Source organism: Arachis stenosperma, chromosome 4 (genome assembly GCF_014773155.1).
Source record: "Arachis stenosperma cultivar V10309 chromosome 4, arast.V10309.gnm1.PFL2, whole genome shotgun sequence".
Classification (NCBI taxonomy): domain Eukaryota; kingdom Viridiplantae; phylum Streptophyta; class Magnoliopsida; order Fabales; family Fabaceae; genus Arachis; species Arachis stenosperma.
Window position 1 is genome coordinate 63,649,348 of NC_080380.1, and position 5,898 is coordinate 63,655,245.

Here is a 5,898-nt window from a genome sequence, read left to right on the forward strand (position 1 = left end):
ATCCTTTGGAATTCAGAATGATTGGCTTCTTTAGGAACTCAGAATCCAGATAGTGTTATTGATTCTCCTAGTTAAGTATGATGATTCTTGAACACAGCTACTTTATGAGTCTTGGCCGTGGCCCAAAGCACTCTGTCTTCCAGTATTACCACCGGATACATACATGCCACAGACACATAATTGGGTGAACCTTTTCAGATTGTGACTCAGCTTTGCTAGAGTCCCCAATTAGAGGTGTCCAGGGTTCTTAAGCACACTCTTTTTTGCCTTGGATCACAACTTTATTTCTTTCTTTTTTTCTTTCTTTTTCTTTTTCTCTCCCTTTTTTTCGTTTTTTTTTTCGCCTATTTTTTTTTTGTATTCACTGCTTTTTCTTGCTTCAAGAATCATTTTTATGATTTTTCAGATCCTCAGTAACATGTCTCCTTTTTCATCATTCTTTCAAGGGCCAACATTCATGCACAACAAATTCAAAAGACATATGCACTGTTTAAGCATACATTCAGAAAACAAAAGTGTTGCCACCACATCAAAATAATTAATCTGTTATAAAATTCAAAATTCATGCAATTCTTTTCTTTTTCAATTAAGAACTTTGTTTATTTAAGAAAGGTGATGGATTCATAGGACATTCATAACTTTAAGGCATAGACACTAAGACACTAATGATCATAAGACACAAACATGGACAAACATAAGCATAAAAATTCGAAAAACAAGAAAATAAAGAACAAGGAGATTAAAGAACGGGTCCACCTCAGTGATGGCGGCTTGTTCTTCCTCTTGAAGGTCTTATGGAGTGCTTGAGCTCCTCAATATCTCTTCCTTGTCTTTGTTGCTCCTCTTTCATGATTCTTTGATCTTCTCTAATTTCATGGAGAAGGATGGAATGTTCTTGGTGCTCCACCCTTAGTTGTCCCATGTTGGAACTCAATTCTCCTAGGGAGGTGTTGATTTTCTCCCAGTAGTTTTGTGGAGGAAGGTGCATCCCTTGAGGCATCTCAGGGATCTCATGATGAGAGGGGTCTCATGTTTGCTCCATCCTTTTCTTAGTGATGGGCTTGTCCTCATCAATGGGGATGTCTCCTTCTATGTCAACTCCTACTGAATGACAGAGGTGACAAATGAGGTGAGAAAAGGCTAACCTTGCCAAGGTAGAGGGCTTGTCCGCCACCTTATAGAGTTCTTGGGCTATAACCTCATGAACTTCTACTTCTTCTCCAATCATGATGCTATGAATCATGATGGCCCGGTCTAGAGTAACTTCGGACCGGTTGCTAGTGGGAATGATTGAGCGTTGAATAAACTCCAACCATCCTCTAGCCACGGGCTTGAGGTCATGCCTTCTTAATTGAACCGGCTTCCCTCTTGAATCTCTCTTCCATTGGGCGCCTTCTTCACAAATGTCAGTGAGGACTTGGTCCAACCTTTGATCAAAGTTGACCCTTCTTGTGTAAGGATGTTCATCTCCTTGCATCATGGGCAAGTTGAATGCTAACCTTACATTTTCCGGGCTAAAATCCAAGTATTTCCCCAGAACCATAGTAAGCCAATTCTTTGGATCCGGGTTCACACTTTGATCATGGTTCTTGGTGATCCATGCATTGGCATAGAACTCTTGAACCATTAAGATTCCGACTTGTTGAATGGGGTTGGTAAGAACTTCCCAACCTCTTCTTCGAATCTCATGTCGGATCTCCGGATATTTACTCTTTTTGAGTGAAAAAGGGACCTCGGGGATCACCTTCTTCAAGGCCACAACTTCATAGAAGTGGTCTTGATGCACCCTTGAGATGAATCTCTCCATCTTCCATGACTCGGAGGTGGAGGCTTTTGCCTTCCCTTTCCACTTTCTAGAGGTTTCTCTAGCAAAAGAAGAAAGAAGAGAGTAGAAGAAGAAGAAATGAGGAAGAAGGGAATGGCTTTGTGTTTGGCCATTATGGGTGGGTTTGGGAGGGAAAGTGGTTTGAATTTGAATGGTGAGGTAGGTGGGGTTTTATGAAGGATGGATGTGAGTGGTGAAGAGAAAGATGGGATTTGATAGGTGAAGGATTTTTGGGGAAGAGGTGTTGAGGTGATTGGTGAATGGGTGAAGAAGAAGAGAGAGGGTGGTGGGGTAGGTGGGGATCCTGTAGGGTCCACAGATCCTGAGGTGTCAAGGAAAAGTCATCCCTGCACCAAATGGCATGCAAAATCACGTTTTGAGCCAATCTTGGCGTTAAACGCCGGGCTGGTGCCCATTTCTGGCGTTTAACGCCAGGTTCTTGCCCTTTCCTGGCGTTTAACGCCAGTCTGGTGCCCCTTCCTGGCGTTAAACGCCCAGAATGGTGCCAGACTGGGCGTTAAACGCCCATCTGCTAGCCTCACTGGCGTTTAAACGCCAGTAGGTTCTTCCTCCAGGGTGTGCTATTTTTCTTCCTGTTTTTCATTCTGTTTTTGCCTTTTCAATTATTTTTGTGACTTCTTATGATCATCAACCTACAAAAAACATAAAATAACAAAAGAAAATAGATAAGATATAACATTGGGTTGCCTCCAAACAAGCGCTTCTTTAATGTCAGTAGCTTGACAGAGGTCTCTCATGGAGCCTCACAGATACTCAGAGCAATGTTGGAACCTCCCAACACCAAACTTAGAGTTTGAATGTGGGGGTTCAACACCAAACTTAGAGTTTGGTTGTGGCCTCCCAACACCAAACTTAGAGTTTGACTGTGGGGGCTCTGTTTGACTCTGTTTTGAGAGAAGCTCTTCATGCTTCCTCTCCATGGTGATAGAGGGATATCCTTGAGCCTTAAACCCAAAGGATTCTTCATTCACTTGAATGATCAGTTCACCTCTGTCAACATCAATCACAGCCTTTGCTGTGGCTAGGAAGGGTCTGCCAAGGATGATGGATTCATCCATGCACTTCCCAGTCTCTAGGACTATGAAATCAGTAGGGATGTAATGGTTTTTAACTTTTACCAAAACATCCTCTACAAGTCCATGAGCTTGTTTTCTTGAATTGTCTGCCATCTCAAGTGAGATTCTTGCAGCTTGTACCTCAAAGATCCCTAGCTTCTCCATTACAGAGAGAGGCATGAGGTTTACACTTGACCCTAAGTCACACAGAGCCTTCTTGAAGGTCATGGTGCCTATGGTACAAGGTATTGAAAACTTCCCAGGATCTTGTCTCTTTTGAGGTAATTTCTGCCTAGACAAGTCATCCAGTTCTTTGGTGAGCAAAGGAGGTTTGTTCTCCCAAGTCTCATTACCAAATAACTTGTCATTTAGCTTCATGATTGCTCCAAGGTATTTAGCAACTTGCTCTTCAGTGACATACCCATCCTCTTCAGAGGAAGAATACTCATCAGAGCTCATGAAAGGCAGAAGTAAGTCCAATGGAATCTCTATGGTCTCATTTTGAGCCTTAGATTCCCATGGTTCCTCATTGGGGAACTCAGTGGAGGTCAGTGCACGCCCATTGAGGTCTTTCTCAGTGGCGTTCACTTTCTCTCCTTCCTCTCCAAATTCGGCCATGTTTATGGCCTTGCACTCTCCTTTTGGATTTTCTTCTGTATTGCTTGGAAGAGTACTAGGAGGGAGTTCAGTAATTTTCTTGCTCAGCTGACCCACTTGTGCCTCCAGGTTCCTAATGGAGGACCTTGTTTCAGTCATGAAACTTTGAGTGGTTTTGATTAGATCAGAGACCATGGTTGCTAAGTTAGAGGGGTTCTGCTTAGAATTCTCTGTCTGTTGCTGAGAAGATGATGGAAAAGGCTTGCCATTGCTAAACCTGTTTCTTCCACCATTATTGTTGTTGAAACCTTGTTGAGGTCTCTGTTGATCCTTCCATGAGAAATTTGGGTGATTTCTCTATGAAGAATTATAGGTGTTTCCATAGGGTTCTCCCATGTAATTCACCTCTTCCATTGAAGGGTTCTCAGGATCATAGGCTTCTTCTTCAGATGAAGCATCCTTAGTACTGCTTCGTGCATTTTGCATTCCAGACAGACTTTGAGAAATCAAATTGACTTGTTGAGTCAATATTTTATTCTGAGCCAATATGGCATTCAGAGTATCAATCTCAAGAACTCCTTTCTTCTGACTTGTCCCATTGTTCACAGGATTCCTTTCAGAAGTGTACATGAATTGGTTATTTGCAACCATTTCAATGAGCTCTTGAGCTTCTGTAGGCGTCTTCTTCAGATGAAGAGATCCTCCAGCAGAGCTATCCAAAGACATCTTGGATAGTTCAGAGAGACCATCATAGAAAATACCTATGATGCTCCATTCAGAAAGCATGTCAGAAGGACATTTTCTGATTAATTATTTGTATCTTTCCCAAGCTTCATAGAGGGATTCACCATCCTTCTGACTGAAGGTTTGGACTTCCACTCTAAGCTTACTCAATTTTTGAGGTGGAAAGAACTTTGCCAAGAAGGCATTGACTAACTTTTCCCATGAGTCCAGGCTTTCTTTAGGTTGTAAGTCCAACCATACTCTAGCTCTGTCTCTTACAGCAAAAGGGAATAGCATAAGTCTGTAGACCTCAGGGTCAACCCCATTAGTCTTGACAGTGTCACAGATTTGCAAGAATTCAGCTAAGAACTGATGAGGATCTTCCAATGGAAGTCCATGGAACTTGCAATTCTGTTGCATTAGAGAAACTAATTGAGGCTTAAGCTCAAAGTTGTTTGCTCCAATGGCAGGGATAGATATGCTTCTCCCATAGAAGTCGGGAGTAGGTGCAGTAAAGTCACCCAGCACCTTCCTTGCATTATTGTTGTTTTCGGCTGCCATGGGTTCTTCTTCTTTGAAGAATTCGGTTAGGTCCTCTACAGAGAATTGTGCCTTAGCTTCTCTTAGCTTTTGCTTCAAGGTCCTTTCAGGTTCAGGGTCAGCTTCAACAAGAATGCCTTTGTCTTTGTTCCTGCTCATATGAAAGAGAAGAGAACAAGAAAAATGTGGAATCCTCTATGTCACAATATAGAGATTCCTTGAGGTGTCAGAGGAAAAGAGAAATAGAAAGAAGAAGTAGAGAATTCGAACTTAGTGAGATAGAGTTCGAATTGTGCATTGAAGAGGAGTGGTACTCCATAAATAGAAGGATGTGTGAAGAGGGGAAGAGATTTTTCGAAAATTAAGTTAAAAGGTTTTTAAAAACATTTTGAAAATCTTTAATTGATTTTCAAAAACCAAGAGTGGGAAAGAAATCAAGTAATTTTTGAAAAAGATTTTGAAATTAGAAGTTAAAAAGATATGATTGAAAACTATTTTTGAAAAAGATATGATTGAAAAAATATGAATTGAAAACAATTTTAAAAAGATTTGATTTTAAAAATTATTGACTTGCCTAACAAGAAAAGATATGATTCAAACATTAAACCTCTCTCAACAGAAAAGGCAACATACTTGAAATGTTCAATCAAATCATTAATTGTTAGCAAGTATCTTTGAAAAAGGAAAGAAATTGATTTTGAAAACATTTGATTGAAAAGATTTGATTTGAAAAAGATTTGATTTTGAAAAACTTTGAAAACTTGAAAAAAAAAATTGATTTGAAAACAAAATTCTCCCCCTTGTGCCATCCTGGCGTTAAACGCCCAGAATGGTGCACATTCTGGCGTTTAACGCCCAATGCACTACCTTTTTGGGCGTTAAACGCCCAACCAGGCACCCTGGTTGGCGTTTAAACGCCAGTCTGTCCTTCTTCACTGGGCGTTTTGAACGCCCAGTTTTTTTTCTGTGTAATTCCTCTGCTGCATGTTCTGAATCTTCAGTTCCCTGTACTATTGACTTGAAAATAGAACCAAGATCAAATAAACAATGCATGCAAGACACCAAACTTAAGATTAGACACTAGACTCAAACAAGAAACATAAAATATTTTTGGTTTTTATGATTTTTAAAATTTTT

At 40.6% G+C, this 5,898-nt stretch overlaps 1 non-coding gene across 1 annotated transcript; it reads left to right on the forward strand.

Annotated features, from left to right (window-relative positions):
* The first annotated feature begins 4,278 nt into the window (after nt 1-4,278).
* Nucleotides 4,279-4,386, forward strand: LOC130978509 (small nucleolar RNA R71). The gene has a single exon (XR_009086136.1). It is a non-coding gene; the product is annotated as a small nucleolar RNA R71 (small nucleolar RNA).
* Nucleotides 4,387-5,898: the final 1,512 nt, after the last annotated feature.